Raw genomic sequence first — 17,786 nt, 5'->3', positions numbered from 1 at the left:
ACCTGAATGAAATATATACGATGTTGAAATAATATTATATGGAGTGTTATATTTGTTGTAGGTGGCATTTAGAATTTGCTTTGCTTGCAACTTGTCAGAGATGTTTAAATTTAATCGTATTAATAGCTTTGGTTCAGGAATAATTTTTGAGCTTCTAATCTAAAAGTGTTTTATCAATCTAATATGTTTTTTTCATGATGATGTAGTGTTATCCTTGCTTTATGTAATGTGATTTGCAGAACAAAGTTGGAGTATATCCGACTTAAGGTCACTGAGTACAGCTGAACAGGCTTTAATAGTGGAATGTGTTTAGCGAATAAAAATCTGTGAGAGCTTTTAAAAATTCATATGAAGATTTAACTTAACGGTCTTACAGATTTTTAAAAAGCAGATTACCTTTATCTGATGATATAGTTCAGAAACCTGTCTAAAATACTTCAAAAAGAGAATCTTTGACTTCTTGCTGAAGGATTTTTTTCCCATTTTGTAAGTTCCTGTACAGTATCTCTATTTTAGATTAAAATATACAGTGAATCACAAATAATTTCCATATATAGTCCAGTTTAGAAATTGATAATTAAATGTAGGTTTAGAATTCTTGCTTTTTGTATTGCCTCCGTTACCTTTTCCTGGATCCGGTCTACTTATTCATGTTTAAAACATGTCTGAAGATGGAAAAATTCCAAATTACATGCTGTATATAACCTTCTCTACCATCTTACATCATATAAATAAATCCTGAAATGTGTCTTAGTTTAAACAGTGGATTGTTTGCATAGTGTCAGCTGTTATTCACCACCTGTGTCTAATGGCAATTATGATTTTTCTTAAAGAGAGGGAATGTCTCTGGGGCCAGGGCAATTTGAGGTAATGCCAAGGAAGTTGCTGTAGATGCTACAAATGTAACTCCAGTGCTCCATGCACTGTGCTGTGCAACTTCTGGTTTTGCACTTTCGTTCTTTCTTTTCTTTCTTGAGTTACTCTGGAAAAACAGGATGAAATGTAAGGGATGAAGGTGGGTGATGCTTCTAAAGTCTTACTATGTCTTGCATCAACCAAGCCAATTTTCTTTCAGATGAGTATTAATTTTCCTATGGGATAGTATTGCAATATTAGTATAATCCTGGGAGTTTGATTTAAGCTCATAACCCTTATTCCTTGCATTGCTTCCATTCACAAGGGCAGTGACTGTTAGTGTCATACCTTGGTTGGATGCTCTTTTCCTGTAACCGAGGACCAAGTGGATGCAGCCAAGGGTGGATTATAATATTGTGTCCAATGCATGGAGTGTAGCCAAAAGCAGAGTAATAGTGAGTATTTAAAAGCCGTGATCACTGTAGAGAAATACTATTATAATTTGCTAAGTAATGGCTTATTTAGTGAATACCTGATGCATTTTTCTCCCCTCATTTTCCTGAGCATTGTTTTCTTCATGACTCCACTTAGTTGCCTGGGGGTTTTTTTCTATTTGTTTTTTTTTCTTTTACCTATTAATTTTGTGTTATGACACAGTCATAACATAAAATATAAAATAGTAGAGAATGAGAAGCTTTTGGTTTTGGTTTTTTTTTTTTAATTTTATTATTTTTTTAAAATCCATTGAATACTGCACGTGGAAAGAGTGGTGGGAGGTAGCATGCAGCAGAGAAGGGCTTTAATTTAGGTGCTGTCCAGTGTACCTTGATCCACAGTTTAGCGTTGTGGGAGGAGGGTCCCAAGTGCTCCAAGTGGTTCCAGTTTCAACTGAGATACTTTAAAGTATCATGGAAATCCAGACTGGGGCTGAAGGACTGTGAAACGGGTGTGCTTAGGCCATTGCAGGGTGGCAAAAGTGATGTAATCAATAGTGCTTCCAAGTGTAGGTCTGTCAAATAGTAATAAACAGGAAACTTTTTTTTTTGTTAAACCCAAGGGGATACAGTGTAACAGCCCAGCAGAGATTTAGTCAGGGGAACTTAATGTGCGGGAGAGTCTGAAAGCTCAGGTAAAGGCTTTCTGTGAGGTGTATGTGGCAGCAACATTCACTATATGATCTCAAAATACTAAGAGAGAGAATCATTCTGCAGTTTGAATCCATTCAGATTTTTAGGCAAAGATAGTGGATCAGGTTACAACTTTTCCTGGAAGCTGGATGGAGTTTTTGACTTCAGACAGATTCACTAATGTTAGTCTTTCATGTTGGCAGTGCCAGTGTCTCAGCCTGTGTATCCTGATTTTTAAAAAATTTTTAATTTTTTTTTATTTTTAAATTTTTTTTATTTTTTTAATTTTAATTTTTTAATTTATTTTTAAATTTTTTTTAAAAAAATGTAATTTTAAAAAAAAATTTTGTTTTTTTTAGTTTTTTTTTAATTAGTTTTTGAAGCCTTGATTAGAAGTGATGTACTGCAAGATATCTGGAGGGTCAGTGTATGTTCTGATGGTGTCATTGTATCTGCTACAGGAATCCAGGAGTCCTGTGCGCTGAAATCCCTTCTTTAGTCTTTCTTTAAATTATCCTCTGTGTGTTTTAGTTGTAATCACTGTAACTTCTTTTTTCCTAATCAAATGAACACTTGATACATATTCATGTGCAGATGGCAGGGGCTAATCTCTGAACACTTGCCGATCTTTAGCAGTTGGTTGAGTGTCAGGGTACAAAATTCTCCAGCTTTAGTCAATAATGGCATTTTTGATTAAGAATCCTGAATGTTACTGAAGCTGTAGATTCTGACATCACTTTTATTCTTGAATTCTGATAACAGCAGCAATTAGATACATCTAATATATCATATAAATTTCATCTTTTGAATAATTTCTGCACTGAGAGCATTTTCTCATATGAAGTGATGTCACTGTCAGTTGCTCCAAATGTGACTGTATATCAGTATGTGGCTGCTATCCACATTACGTTAAAAGAGGTAGCAGTTAGTTGGGATTGAGTGTCGAATGATCTGGAGCTCCTAATCTGTTTTTATGTACTCTTTGAAAAACTTCAAATTCTTTGTGTTCTTTTCCTAAATAAACCCAGTGTTGAGGAATAAAACTCAATTATATTTTGATGGTCAATGCATTTGCTCGCTACTTTCTGTCTACATACAGAGCAAACGTATTTGTTATTGGGAAGTAATATGTCCATTTAGAAAATGACTCGGGCTACAGTATTTGTGTTGACAATTTTATTTTCCAGGCATAACAGTTCTGTTTTCTTTCTATGCCCATTTGTGGAAAGATTAAATAATCATAAATCATGTTTTCAAGGGCATGGTGCTCAAGTTATTCTGTTTTATGCAGCTCTGGGCTGCATGGATTTAAGCAAGCTGTCATCTATAACCTGGCTTTATTTAAATAATTTGTTATAAATCACAAGCCTAATAAAACTTTTATCACTGGATAAAAACATTTCTTTTCTTTAATACTGGCCCCAAATGAGGAACTTGTCAGAGTGTTTAAATCAAAATTGCTATCCAAACAGGAGGAAAAAACCAGACTACGTGCTTCCTTAAATCATCTTGAAACAGGTAGATTGCAGGTTTACAGAGCAAGGTTTGAATACTAATTTTGCTTGTGGTTTTATTGGACTGCTAGATACGGAGAATCTGTGCTGAAAAATCAGTGTATCTGGGTGCTTAAATACAGAGATGTGGCGACCTTCATGCCTGACTCCAGGGTTGAGGAGCAGGCCTTCATCACAGGTCTCAATCAGTTCTCTGGATTTTTGTAGATTTTAAGTAACGAAACTGTAGTAAGTCTGAGAACAAAGTTCGGTGCTTGCCGAGAAGTTCAGGCTGACGCTGTGTGACGCATCTCGGTGTCTCTAACTCTCTGTCTGTCTGTGTCTGAGCAGGGCTGTGAGAATGAGCACAGGATTGCCCCGATGTATGGATCTTTTGAAGTCCCATTAAAAAGAGAAGTCAGGAAGTGTGTTCGTGGTTATTTGGAAGGAATCTTAATTTATGTATTGCAATTTGGACTCCAAGCAAAGCCTGAAAAACACAGCTTTTACAGGAGTGAATAACTGGTGTGATAGCTAGTTGAACCTAACCACAGCCTTGTGTTTCTGTTGGCGTGTCAGCTTAGCAAGCTGGAACACTCTTTCCTGGCATTCCTCACTCGACTCTCAGCTTTGTGTGCTTAACATACTAAGTACAAGATTGTCCTTTTTGAAATGTAAAGGGGATATTTCTCAAGGCTTTGTGGGGTGGAGGAATCAATTTCATATAGTCATCTGCTGTAGATTTTTTTTTTTTTTTCCCTTTCCAGCAAGGAAATTTAACTTGTGTTTATTTTCCACCTTTCCTGTCTCCTGTAGCTGCCTTCCCAGCTTTATGTCTGTCTTTAGACAATGTTTATAACAACTGTCTTCCCTTAATGTGATGACAAGTAATGGCTGGAGTACACACTGAAATCTGATGTACTACAACTACAGTGTTTTTTTAATTATTCTCATCTCCATTTGTTAGTGATGTTTCATGAGGTTTTCCATTCAGTGCTTAACAGGTCATCTTAAATGTTTGACTTACGATTTTACAGTGATAGGTTATTTTCCTATCGCTACACAAGATTTCCTAGTGAGAGAGGTGCCCTTGCAGTATGTCCTCAAAGCATCACTGGTGTTTCTTGCTGTAGAGACCACTTTTTGCTGCATGGTGAGCGTGATATGTTCTGGGCTCATTTGATATGCCTCTAAATTTTGCAGTGGATGTGCATGGGCAGTATTTCTGGGTAACGCAATACTTTGAACTTGACGGGCTATAGCAGCTGTGTGAGGAAACCATCCTTACCAGAAGGTAAATCCCGCCCCACGCAGGGTTACAATATAAACCTTTTTTACAGTGAAGAGGGATCCTGTGGCAATAAATTCAGTGCTGTGCAGAATAGCTTTAGAGGGCAAAGCTGCTCTTGAAGGCAGAGGTATTTTTACTGTCGGCGGGCAACACTGGCTCTTGTGGTCCTCACACTCTTGAGTCCACAGAAAACAAAGTCATGCTGAGCAAAAAGCAATACTGTAATTATGTTATAAAGTATACAAAGGAAAGAGTTCCAAATCTCAACTCCTAAATCAAGAAGTTTATGCTTCTTGATTGTAAAACGTCAACTTCGGAGCCTTGCATTCTTCTCCCTGTCTCATCACCACTTGAAAGAGAAAGAAGCAAACAGCTGAAGGAAAGATTTCTTGCCTGTTTTTTTGTCTCTCTTGGGAATAGTACTGCTAACATCAGTAGCTGAAGTATAAAATGCCAAGAAATTGTGTGTTGGTGCTCTATGTGTGCATATACGCACACACAAGTGTATGTACTTGCATTTATACGTACTCCTTCTGTTCATTCCTCGAAGACATAAGGAGAAGTAAATCATGGCCTTTTGCATTTTTTTAGTCAATTACTGTGCTGATTTATCACTGTTCTTTTGATTTCACAAGACTGTCATGATCTTCGTGAAACTATACATCGGAAAAGCTTTTTAAAAATCTCCACGTGAATTAAAATCTTCTGACAGTCAAATATTTTGGTTTGGATTTTTTTTTTTGACACTGCAGACATTTAAAGATTTCTCATCCTGTTCTTTTCTAGCAGAATACAAATATTAGCTAGTCAGGGAATTTTTCTTGTTTCTGTGACATCTTTTATAATATACGTTAAAGTGTATAGTGACAATCTTCTGTATTTATGTTTGTAAACAATTAGCTCGTATGTATGTATATCTGCACATCAGTTTATATGAGAATAAGGGGGTTATATGTGTGTAAGGACTTGCTATTGAGGAAAATCTTGTGTGATCATTCCTTAGGTAATGAACTCCAGGCTGGCACTGCCCATTGTAAGGCAAGCAGCTGTACATTATTTTTCACAGTACAACTGTATTGAGTTCTTGTTTGATAACTTTTGAATCAGTTTCTTATAAATATTTTGGAGAGAGTTAAAGTTAATAAATGACATGTAGTAGTAAAAGATTTGTATCCATACATGGTACTTACCTACCATACAGCAAAATGTATTTTAATTTCTGTTAGCTTCCCCTACTTAATTTGCTCTCCAAAGTAAATACCAGCTACCAGTAGCTGAAAACTCCTGCGGGGCTCTGATTTTTTTTCAGGAGCATTTTGCTTGCTCTTTCAGCTTGGTGCACACATACTGTCTCCGTTCTCCGGATCAGCAGTTGAGGCACAGTTAGGTGACATTTAATAGTCAGATAAGAAATAAGGTCGCTGGCCTGCCTGATTTTCACTCTTCATTGTTCTTTTGTGTTTTTATGAAAATATCTGTTTTCCAGCACTCCTGCAGCATGTAAATTGTCATGTTTTCTACGTTACTGATTTTTAGTGAGAATAATAATAGAGCAAATTAATGACATTATAAAGAGAAATTAAATATGAAATGCATTGTCTGAAATTAAAAAGAGTTCATTGACTATTTTGTTTGTTCTGGTGGTGAGATCCACCCTCATCACAGCAGCGAAGGCTAGTCAGTGAGTCACAGTTGGCTTGTCTGTGCTAAGCCCTGTAATTCAGATTAGCCAGTGACTTTTGCTAGCTGGCTAAAAATGCCCCTGTACTCCTTCCCAGTATCTGTAGGGGGGAGTATGAAGGAATGATCTCTGCTGAGCCCCGCAGCTGGTGACCTGTCAGTGGTGATGCACTGCCTGAGTACCTGCTGAGACAAATGAAAATGGGTGTCCCAAAGATGATGTGCTCTGAGATGGTTTTAAGCAGCCTGTATTAATGTATTTAAACAATTTGTGTGTACCCATAACTGGACCTGCTGCCTGTCAGGAAGCTGCAGGATAAGCAGGATTTTAGACAGATGGCATTTCTTCAGTTTGCCTTCGGTTCTTCAGGATGTGGTCAGATTTTGTGACTTCTCTGCAATTGTATGATTTTTCTTGCTCTGATCCAGAGATAATCTAAATTTTATGTGGACATAAATTAAAAAGTAGGAATAAAATAGTTGTTGCATCCTGTGATAGGACTGTATAGGGTAGTCATTTCTCTAGTTTTGGGTATCTTCAGAATATCCCTGGGATAAATTTCTCTCCTGCAGAAGAATTAAGCGATATTCTACTTTGATTTTTCTTCCCTGCGTAAGAATGCCTGCATCTCTAGTTTCATCTTTGCAAATACATTCCTATTTAAACTGTGAGAAATGTCTATGTCTAATCTGGTAATTTACTTAATCTGTTGGGTTTTTTTTCCCTAATCTTTTCCTTGTATAGAGGACAATGATTTTAAACTCTAAAAAGTCTCCTCCCTTGAGAAGCACCCTAATGCCTTGCTCCCTAAATTTAACCTTAAGAGAAGAACTTGACTTAGTGGATTTTGACTTTTGTACTAGTTGTTCTGCTCATTTTTATTTCCTTGAAAGCTCTTATTGCCCTATTGGAGTTTTCAAAGCCCCTCCACCTTTTTTAAAGACTGGATGGGAAACAGGTTGTTTACACAACCATAGGACTTGTCAAGAGGTTTCTTTTCGACTTGAATACAGTTGCTACTATGTAATCCATATTCTATCTGCTTGCTTCCTTCATCTGCGTAGCTCATAATTTTCTGGCACTACTGTAACGTTTATATTGCAGGGTGACTTCAATTATTTTGAGTACTTCAACTGTACTTTCTTTTATCGCTCACTTTAGAATTTACTTTAGCCGTTTACATATTAGCATTATCAAGATCATATTGCATTACATAACAGATCCAAGATTTAAAAATACCCTATATTGTCAGCGTTAGCTTTTGGGTTAGTAAAACCAATAGTAATATGAAGTACATAGATACCAGGGTGCTGAGACATAGACTATTTTAATCGTATCAACAGAATAGCAGGTGTTTTTGTTTTTGTTTTTTTTTTTTACATCTTCTGGACTAGAACATCTATAAAAATTATTTTTGTGACCCTGGGGGGGAAAAAAAAAGTGAAGTATTTTGCAGAATAGAGTATTAATCACATGGAAGTTATGTAAGAATGCAATAGGGGATGCATCTGTGAACTGAAGAAGATAGATCAACAGGGATGAGTGTAACCCCCAGTTGAAACTACTGGGGACTGTGGAGACTCTTTTGTTTCATGTGGATTTAAGGTTTAGACTTTTTTTTTTTTTTTTTTTTTTTTAAATAGTGTAATCAAGATAAGTGTATTTGCACAGATTTGTTGTGTGTGTCTGGTAGGATAAGTGTGGTTACTCATCCAAGAATTTTCAAAGAGCAAAATTTAAATGGTTTGGAATATTTTGCCCTGAGATGATGTCAAGCATACTGAACCTTGCACAGATTTTATAGCCTTGACTAAATGTTGTTTGGTGTCTTGTGAAGCTGGCACAGCTTCCATTAAGCTATAATTATAAAGAGGCATCTTCCCTTTCTCAAAGGTACAGTAAAACCAGAATATTTAGGAAGAGCTTATACAACATAGGGGGACTTCTATGATTTGGAATGTATTCTGATAGTTGAGTTTTATGTGTTCTTCCCTTCCCATATGTTGTTATATGATGTGGGTAGTACTGACCTGGGCGTGATTGCCAACTCTTTGACATGTGTAAGTGAAAAAATTCTTTGATTTTTATATATAGTGCACTTAAAAATATTTTTATTGTTGTTATAATCCTCAGAAGGTGTAAATGAGGAAAGGTAGTGCTACTCCATGTTACAAATACTGTTTTGCCAACTACTCAAAGCTGAAGAGCTGCTGCCGTACTCTTGAGACAAACTGTTGGTTTCTGTACAAAAGCAAACCGTAGCAGAGGGACTTCCATGTCTCTTTCTGATAATAACAGCTGAAGAACCTCTCTACATGATTTCTGAAATATCTGTGCCTTGAATACAGCTGGTGAATTGCCATAAATTTCTGCTGCACACCCAAGTCCCTCTACTGAGACCTGCTCTATAAATGTAATTTTTGAGGTAGTCGTTACAGTGACTGTGAACAGTGCAGTATGAATGAGTTTCTGAATGCTGTGTCAAATGGCTTCAGGCACTGAAGGGTGAGCTGCAAATAAGCAAAAAAGAGTAGAGCTATTGAATCAGTGATTCTTCCCTGTTCCATTACTCCTTCTGATCCAGCCTTGAACGCTGCGTTAATGAGTGTTGCCTTCCACAGTGTCCTATGAACATTTCCCTTGTTCTGCTTTCACTGTGGAAAGTACTTTTGGAATCCTGGTACTGTGTAGTTATTAGAAATGGTATGGAGAGGCCACTAAAAGCATTTAAAGTTGTTTTTTTTGTTTGTTTGGGGTGTTTTTTTTTTTTGGCTTTTTGTTTGTTTTTTATTAAGCAGTGTTCAAATCTCATGAGTGAAGTGTCAATCTGGGTGTGAATAACACTTAAATACATGTTTCAGACTCTTTTTCTGTGCTTGATCCTATGTTAGTAGACAGGAAAATGTTAGAGTGGATGCTGTCTTTATAACCTGAGTTTGCAGGGGCGGTGCTGAGAATTTAGAGCTTCTGCTGCCTTCAAGGAGATGGAAGGTGCTCTGCTGTGCAGGCTTACGTAGAGCAACGAAGTAATTAAATGCAGAGTGGGTTAATGGTTTTGTCTTCTGTCTGGAATATCAGACTTCTACATAGTACAGGTTTGGAATAGAGATAAAGATATTTTATTACAAAAGCTGAAATTGCCACTTCTCTACCTTGTGCATTGAATTTTTAACAAAAATTTAAGAAATACTTGCTTGTTGAGTTCAGTACTGTCTGATGATGAAATGGTACAGGATACATTTTACGTTGTAGCCAGGGAAAAAAATCTTTGTGTGTTTTAACTCCAGAACATATTCTCTTACACAAATGACCTTCAGTGAAATAGGTGAGCATGATGTATTACTTAATTACTAAAATTGATGCACATTTTGTTTGGCAGAAAAACAAGGCAGTGAAATTGTCATGTTGTGGTGCAGTATAGAGCCTATTAGAAAACGTTTCTGATGTATTAACACTCTGCTCTTATTCTACTAGTGTACTATATCATTAGCCCTACCTTTGGGGTCTTTTCTGGATTTAGCTTACGAAGCCTCAGGAAGAGCATGAAAGGCAGAATGCATTCTTGTAGATTACAGAAAGGAATAATTTTCAGATTATTCTCTTTTCCAAGTTGTGTGGGTTTTTTTTTTTGTTTTTGGTTTTTTTTTTTTTTTTTTTTTTTTGTCAAGAGCTGCTTTTTGAAAGACTTTTAAATTGTTTCTTAACAAGAAGTTTATAGGAAAAATGAGGGAGAAAGTTGTGGAATTTTTCTACTAATTTGTTGATAAAAAGCCAGTATTGAATGTGTGGTATACACAAACAGTACAGATCAGCATGTCTGAAGGACATACCCTATTGAGTGTTAAAGGATTTCGTTAATGAACTTGCTGAGCCACTGGCAATTATTTTGAAGTAGATAACTGAAACTATCAACTGAAAATGAACTTTAGGTAAGAATCTAGATCTGACTTTGAGTAATATTTGATCATGTGGTACCTTTCAGTAGACAAACTCACAGGTTAAAGTTTAATATGAGCTTAAGTTTCTTATGGAATTGAGGCCACAGTGAAAACTTCATAATGTTGTTTTCATAAATGTCATGTGCCTGCATGATCCTGAAGTCTTAGAGATGACAAAAGTAAAAAAAAAAAAGATGGTTCAGACAAGTACTCAGTATCAAGTTTGTTATTTGTTTTACTGCTGTTTCTTCTTGTGTTTCTATGAATATATAAGGGTGATCTAGTGGTAAGAATTATGTTTTGATAAAAAATGGAATACTAACAAATCATAATTTTAAACACAACAGAATACTTGAATAGTCTTGAAAATAACAGGCCCTCAACTGAGTAACCCTGACAAATCTGTTCTCATTGCAATAGATTCTTAGTTAGTTACTGAAATTTGACTTGAATGAAAAAAGAAAATGCAGGCTAAAGAAAACAATATATGAAAACAAATAGACAAGTATGATTGAAAAGGCAAACCAAAACACAACCCGAATAACTTTATTTTGAATAAAAATACAAAGGAAAGAACTAGCAAGAAAGCTGCTTGACTGTTGAGAAACAATTGAGGGTACGTGAATCCAAATAAAGCTTCTTGAACCCCTCAAGTGATGGCAAGAAGTGCGAGGTGTGTTGTTTCTTTGGAAGTAAAAATTCAAACAGACTTTTTGCAGCCTAGAACAATATAGATATATCTCAAGGTTTGATATGTTATCTCTAACAGGCTGCAGAGAGCTAATAGCAGGGTAATAACTGAAATAAACCTCTCCTTGAGTACCTTTGAGTAGGTTTCTAGTTCTTATGTGGTGCCAGAATAAATCTGTCCTTCTGTGACTGGTAGTAGTATCCAGTAGCAGACCATAGTAAATCATTTTCAGCTGTAGTAGGTGTTAACAAGGCCCTTCAAGAAAGGGTCGGTTGAGAAGAAGTCACCAGTCCAGCTGAATAATGCTATCTTGTTGAGCTGTATTATGAAATAATTGTGTTTTTTTGTTTGTTTGTTTGTTTTTTTTTTTAATTGTATCACCTATTTATTCATTGTAGTGGGGTAAGTATCAGACTGTAATTTTGGTGGGCTGTGTGCTGTAGCTGAAAAGCTGTTGATGTTTTTGCTTTTCCAATTTCTAATTGAAAAATGATTTTTAAATCTTTGAATACAAGACCTTTGTGGTTCTTGATAACAATTGACTGTAAAAGAAAAAAGTAATTAATCAAATCAGAAGTTGTCAAATGAGGTGCTTGAGGCATTGGTGTCATCTGGTTTTACTTGCCACTTTGACTAATGACTAAAGAAAAATGGAAAACATAATTAATTGGATGGATTTACGTGAAACTCAGTTGAGAACTAATGAAAAAAACCTGTGACAATTAATAGATGAAGTGGGGTAAGGTGGGGAAGAACTACATAATATGATGAGGTTGTTTTTGTTTTGTTTTCTTTTCTTAAAGTGAAGGAGAAAAAACAACCAACCATGTCAGGGAAAGAGAAATGAAATAAAAAAAAAAACAAGAAAAGAAGGGAAAGAAATAGCACGAATTCATATTCCTCACAAAGATGAGGGTTTTTTTTTTTTTTATGCTAAGGCAGTAAAAGATGGACCAATGAAAGGAATGTATGGAAGATACAGAGTCAGTTATTAATTTAATGGGGGCTAAGAGTATTTTAAAATCCTCTGTAAATATCTTAAAATGGAGAACATCAAGGAGTGAAAGCCAAGGGGGTTACTTAGGAGGAACCAGGTCACATTCTACTCCCTGGTAAAACCAGAAACAGAGCAGGAGCAGGCTTCTTTGGCTCTTGGTTCTACAGGAGTGGACTGAACTTCCTTGTGCTGAAACAAGATGTGGTACCATTTCTACAGATGCGTTTTTTAGCATCTGTAGGAGTGCAGTATTTTATTTATTTTTTTTTAAATGAGACTACCAATTGACTTTTCTTGAAAGGAGCAAGATTTTGGTCTAATGCTGCATGCCTTGTGCATCTCGTAATTAGTGGAATTAAATTACTAAATGATCAAGCTACTGTTCTGTCTGTTAAATGGTTATTTTGTTGGTGTAGGGTAGTTGTGGATAACAAAATTATGGGAAAGTCATGGAATCATAGCACAGTTTGGGCTGGAAGGGACCTTTAAAGCCCATCCAGTCCCACCCCCCTGCAAGGAGCAGGGACATCTCCAACCAGATCAGGTCGCTCAGAGCCCCGTCCAGCCTGGCCTTGAACGTTTCCAGGGATGGGGCTTCCAGCACCTCTCTGGGCAACCTGTTCCAGTACCTCACCAGCCTCATTGTAAAAATTTTTTTCCTAGTATCTAATCTATATCTACCTCCCTTTATTTTAAAACCATTACCCCTCGTCTTATCACAACAGGCCCTACTGCACAGTCTCTCCCCATCTTTCCTGTAGGCCCCCTTGAGGTACTGGAAGGCTGCTGTAAGGTCTCTCCAGAGCCTTCTCTTCTCCAGGCTGAACAGCCCCAACTCTCTCAGCCTGTGAGACTCAAAAATATTTGAATCATAATTCCTCTTTGAAAATACAGTTCTGTTGCTCCCAGCATTTTGGTCTGACTTAGACTTTGCCAGCAGAATTCTGTTAAAAAGATTGTGTGAAGTATATTTTCATTACGCTGGTCAGAGTAAATTTCTTAAAATGAGAAAATAATTTCTGTGCTTTGATAATGCACTAGTTCACAACTAATATCTATCATTGTTTCTTTTTATTCTAGTACACGAGAAACTATAAAGCAGCAGTAACAAAGCTTCACAAATGCTGACAAATGAGTGATCTGTTCCACATGTGAATTGGTGTCTGCTCTGTACCTTGGCAAGGAATTTGAATACAGAAGGGTAAGCTGTTTTAATTGTTGCTACAAACTGCTTTACAGAAAAGGATTATGCAAATATTTGAATTTTTCTTAGGTTGAGTAGAGGATTCTTTTTAAGACTGGAATGAATGATCTGAGTTAGATTTTTTTTTTTTGTTACTTTTCCATTTAGAGTGCTTGTAACAAAGCCAAAAGGCTAAGTTGACAGATGTCAGGGGTTAGAGAGGTGCTCCTGTCCATTTCCCCTATTAAACAGTACCCTTGACGTGAAGTCAGCTGCTGAGTGTATGGCAGGACCAAGTTGATGACCCAAAGCTCTCACAGTCTAAGTAACCATGGTTCAGTAATCCTGTTGAGTCGGAGAATACTGCTTGTTGGCATGACTGGTAGAGACTGGCTTTTCCTCATACTTTTTTTTTTTTCTTTTTTATTCCTGTCTTGTCTCCAGAACTGATAACTCAGTGCTTAGACCAAAAACACTGCTACAGTCCACTGAAGCTGCAATTTTCTTGCTTCTCTTCTCTTCAACGTAGACAGAAAGGCTTTTCTGGATAAAGGAAAGGCAGTAGTTGTGGGTTTCCTTTGATAAAAGGCAAAATTTGGGGACTTAAAATCTTATTTATGGAAATGGTTGTGATATACTTGTCAGAAGCATTAAGTAATTTAAATATTTTCTAACTGTGGGTAGGGAACTAGCAGCCTCTGGACAACTGAATGTTTCATTTAGCTCAGTGAAAGGAAGGTAAGCAAAAACTATGTAGCAAATTGTTATTGTTCTGAGGTGAGGATAAGCAAAAGCCTTTGTTTAGTACTCTAGAGGTTAACAAAACCTTCTCTTGGCTTGCTTATTTCAGTTGCAGCCATGTGCTTTAGAGCAAGTGCATATTGCTTCCTTTGATTATAAATCCCCAAATCCGTTGAAGTACCTCTGAGAAAGTGTAGAGCTGAAGTCAGATTAGACTGTCGATGCTGCTGGCTTTCCCAAAGGTTATCTTTAATCTGGCACCAAGGTCGCTATTGGTATGATACTGTAGTTTCTTCAAACTACTCACGTGATTTCATTACTTTTCAAAACCAGATCACTAGTGTGCAGTTCTCTGATGATTTGCATTCCACCAGCATAGGTGGTGTGCAAATGCTATGTTTCAAGTAAAAGTTCCTTAGATTTGGAGTGGTTGCTATGGCATTATCTTCTGGGATGACCAAGGATGACTTCAGTTACTGCTGGTTTTCGGGAAGTTGGTATGTGTTTATGACTTCATACTGTTATTTCCCAATTCTGTCTCAGCCAGGTCCTGTGGTTCTCATTTCCTGGATGGTTGGGATGAAAGGCTGTCTGTCTTGACTTACTTTCTAAAAGAAAACAATGGGTATACAAATCTTTAGCTTTCTTCCTTACACTCGTTCACTACTTAGGCAATCTTGTTGAAAGATCTTTCTCACAGGGCAGATTGGAACTGAGACAAAAAAAAAAAAGGGAGGGGAGTGGGGAGGAAGAGAAATAATAATTTTAAAAAAATCAAAGCATGCCACTTGCAAAAGAATCCTGTAGCCTGAGAACAAATGGGAGGAGACAGATTGTTTCTTTCTGACAACAGCAACTCAAGATCTCTCCTGTGTATGTGCTGGATTCTCCTTTTATCTCTGCACTTGAAAAAGACTGTCTGATGGGTCTGTCCTTCCGCAGGGTGGGGCAAAGCCAGAGCCATCCGTGAAAAATGCTGATAAGATTCATTGCTAGTCCACAACACAGAACCATTTTGTAGATGTAGACTTACTTGAAACAGATTTATTTAAGATGCTTTAGATAAAAATTCTTTTGCTGATTTGCAGCAGGCTTGTGTAGTGTTCAGAATTCTGGAATTAAAAGGCAAAGCTGCCTTTATGTGCAAAGTCTTTTATTTTAAGAACATAGAATCCTTGGACTTTTAAACAAGTGTGTAATTTTAGTGTCCATGACTTACTGAGTAAGTGAAGAATGCAGCATTGCAAAGTTACAGCAGAAGTTACATGGAAAATACATAGACTTGCACAGAGAAATCTTTAGGGCTGGGATTAATCACTTGACATTACCAAAATCAGTTCAACAGTGCCAGGGTCTAGAAACTTCAAAATGGTGAACTTGTTCTAATTTTCACTGTAGTGAAGGTAAAAGAAAGGTTTTAACCTCCTTATGTTATTTTGCATAGGGATAAAAATTTGTTTGTACTGCAGCAGTAGCGTACTGCAGTACTAAGTGGTAGGAGGTTCTAGCATGCATGACCTGGTTCAGCTGGATAACACTATTGATTTTTATTTTTTTTCAGTACCTCTGCTTTAGTTAATTTAAAATTCATTTTCTGCTTCTTGATTAGCTCAGTGGTAAGTTGTCATTACAGCATTAAATTCCCTTAGGACACGATCTATAAGACAGATTTTTCCAGTGGAGGGTCATGATTCAGCTAATTTACACATAATTTAAACAGCAGTTGGCCTAATACCCTGAAGTGGAATTTGAGATACTTGAAGTCCAAGAGCATAATACCATAAATTAGTGTTTGTTAAGTACTCTCTAGAGACCTGCAGGAGGGGCCAATGGGATAATACAACAGATAACATAATGCTCCTTGTGTTCTTTTTTTTCAATGTGCATATGAAGTTAAAATCTCAAGGAAGATTAAGGAAACACTTAATACAGAATTATCATTTAACATTTCATTGGGAAAGCTTTGTTTCATCGAAGTTGCCATAATATTTGTTTGCCCAGACTCTGTATTTGGATTTATATTTTAATAGCCTATTCAAATAAATGAGCATAATAAAAATGTCTTCATGCAGTTAGAGCAAGCTAATGAACTCTGACTTTTGCATTTACTGATGTTTTGCATTTCTTGTACGTTTAGTTCTGAGCTATGTTTAGTTACTTAAAGCAATTTTTATAAGATACAGAGAATTTGTCTCGATGTTCGAATCTAAATGGTTTTGTCAAGCTGAACTGATGTCTCAGAATGCTGTATAGAGGCGGCAGATTGAGGATAAATGAATTTGATTTGTGTCTTTTCTGGCAATTCTGGAGCAGCCCCTCTGTGGAGTGAACTATGACTGTCACTTCACCCAAGAAAAGATGGTTATTTACTGAAAGAAGTCCTAGGAACGTAAATGCTGTGGTTTCCAGTTCAATACCACAGTACAAGCCAGTGTGGAAGTTGTCGGAGAATGGTCCTGCACTTCCACCTTCTAGTGTGTATTGTCAGTCCTTGCTTTTTATTGGCATGTAGTAGGAGAAACCTTCAACATTTGGTGATTTGGATTTTTGGTGTGTTTGTTTGTTTGCTTGGTTTTTTTTCCTGCCCAGTTCCCTGGCAGGCTTGGCTATGCAGGAGTGCTTGTGCCTGTGCAGGAGAAGGGCAGCGTAGGTGGGAGTAAGTGTTTGGGGACAGAGGGCAGCCAGGAGCACAAATGCTCCAAGAGTACATTAATTAATTAAATATAAAACTATTTACATGACCAGTGATCGTTATGTCAGAGCGAAATGTGTTTGAATGGCTACGGTTCTGTGAAGTGGTTTTCAGACCATTAGATGGTGAGTAGTTACAGTGCATTGGTACAGTTTCTAAAAGAACTGGAAGCTGCTGTGTGAATTGTTTCTTAAATAGATGTACTTCAATGTGATTAAGGCAAAACTATGCAAACCAGTATCTCATAGGATAATAACTAAACTAGGTCATGGTTTGGGTCCGTATGTTTTAATAAGCAATGATAACCATATATAACTAAGAAATATATACTTTTAAAAGATTTTTTTTAATCTTAAACAATTAAAACTATTTTTGTATTTGTGTAGTGTATTTGTGTAGTGCTGAGTGTGAGTGTATATAGAGAGAATATATAGTTCTGAGTGTGAGCACAGTATACTAAGATGGTGTTCAAATAGGATTGCGGAGTTATAGACACAGTCTGAGTCTTGAAAATTCTTCCTATAGATCTTTAAGCCTACAAGAAAAAGCAGTGAAATCAAGTCTTAATTGCGAAGTGCTTGCCTGACTGGGAGGTTGTTTGTTTGTTTGTTGTTGTGTGAGTTGATTTTCTTTATTGAAAAGTGGATCTTGTTTTTAGAGGACATAACAAGTTTCAGTGTACCAGTAAAAATATGCGTGCTCATTATTGTTGACCATGATCTGCTTATTTAAAGGTCCATTTCTCTCCTTCACTATTTCTGCTAAGCTGCCGTCGTACCTCCTATCTGTCTACCACTGGATCTCTTCCTCTTCCAAACAGCTCAACTGGTTTTATCACTGCTTTTTCTTGGTTCCCTTTGTTGCCTGTGGTATTGGCAAGGAGACAACCAGGGCTGCAGCCAGATGATTGAAAATAGAAAATTTCTTCCAGGTCTATTTGAAGGTATTACCTTGAGCTTCTTAAAATCACTTATATTACAGATACCCTGCCATTTGGGAGAGAGTCCCTCCTTTTTAGAAGGCGATTAAACTTCTGAAAATTTGCAGGTGGTGAAGGTTCTGCCACATTTCTAATTAAGGTCTTCTTTATAGGCAAT

General features: G+C 36.8%; 1 protein-coding gene across 6 annotated transcripts in view; it reads left to right on the top strand.

Moving 5' to 3' along the window:
* Nucleotides 1-17,786, top strand: part of GULP1 (GULP PTB domain containing engulfment adaptor 1) — a 175,148-nt gene that overhangs the window by 57,809 nt on the left and 99,553 nt on the right. For all 6 annotated transcript variants that reach the window (XM_086751405.1, XM_086751408.1, XM_086751409.1 and 3 more), the window contains exon 2: nucleotides 13,154-13,274. The gene's annotated coding sequence lies outside the window, so the exon portion shown is untranslated. The remainder of the gene's footprint in view (nucleotides 1-13,153; nucleotides 13,275-17,786) is intronic.

The sequence above is a fragment of the Chlamydotis macqueenii genome, chromosome 6 (assembly GCF_036417535.1).
Source record: "Chlamydotis macqueenii isolate bChlMac1 chromosome 6, bChlMac1.mat, whole genome shotgun sequence".
NCBI classification, from domain to species: Eukaryota; Metazoa; Chordata; class Aves; order Otidiformes; family Otididae; genus Chlamydotis; species Chlamydotis macqueenii.
This window is presented reverse-complemented; position numbering and strand designations above follow the sequence as displayed.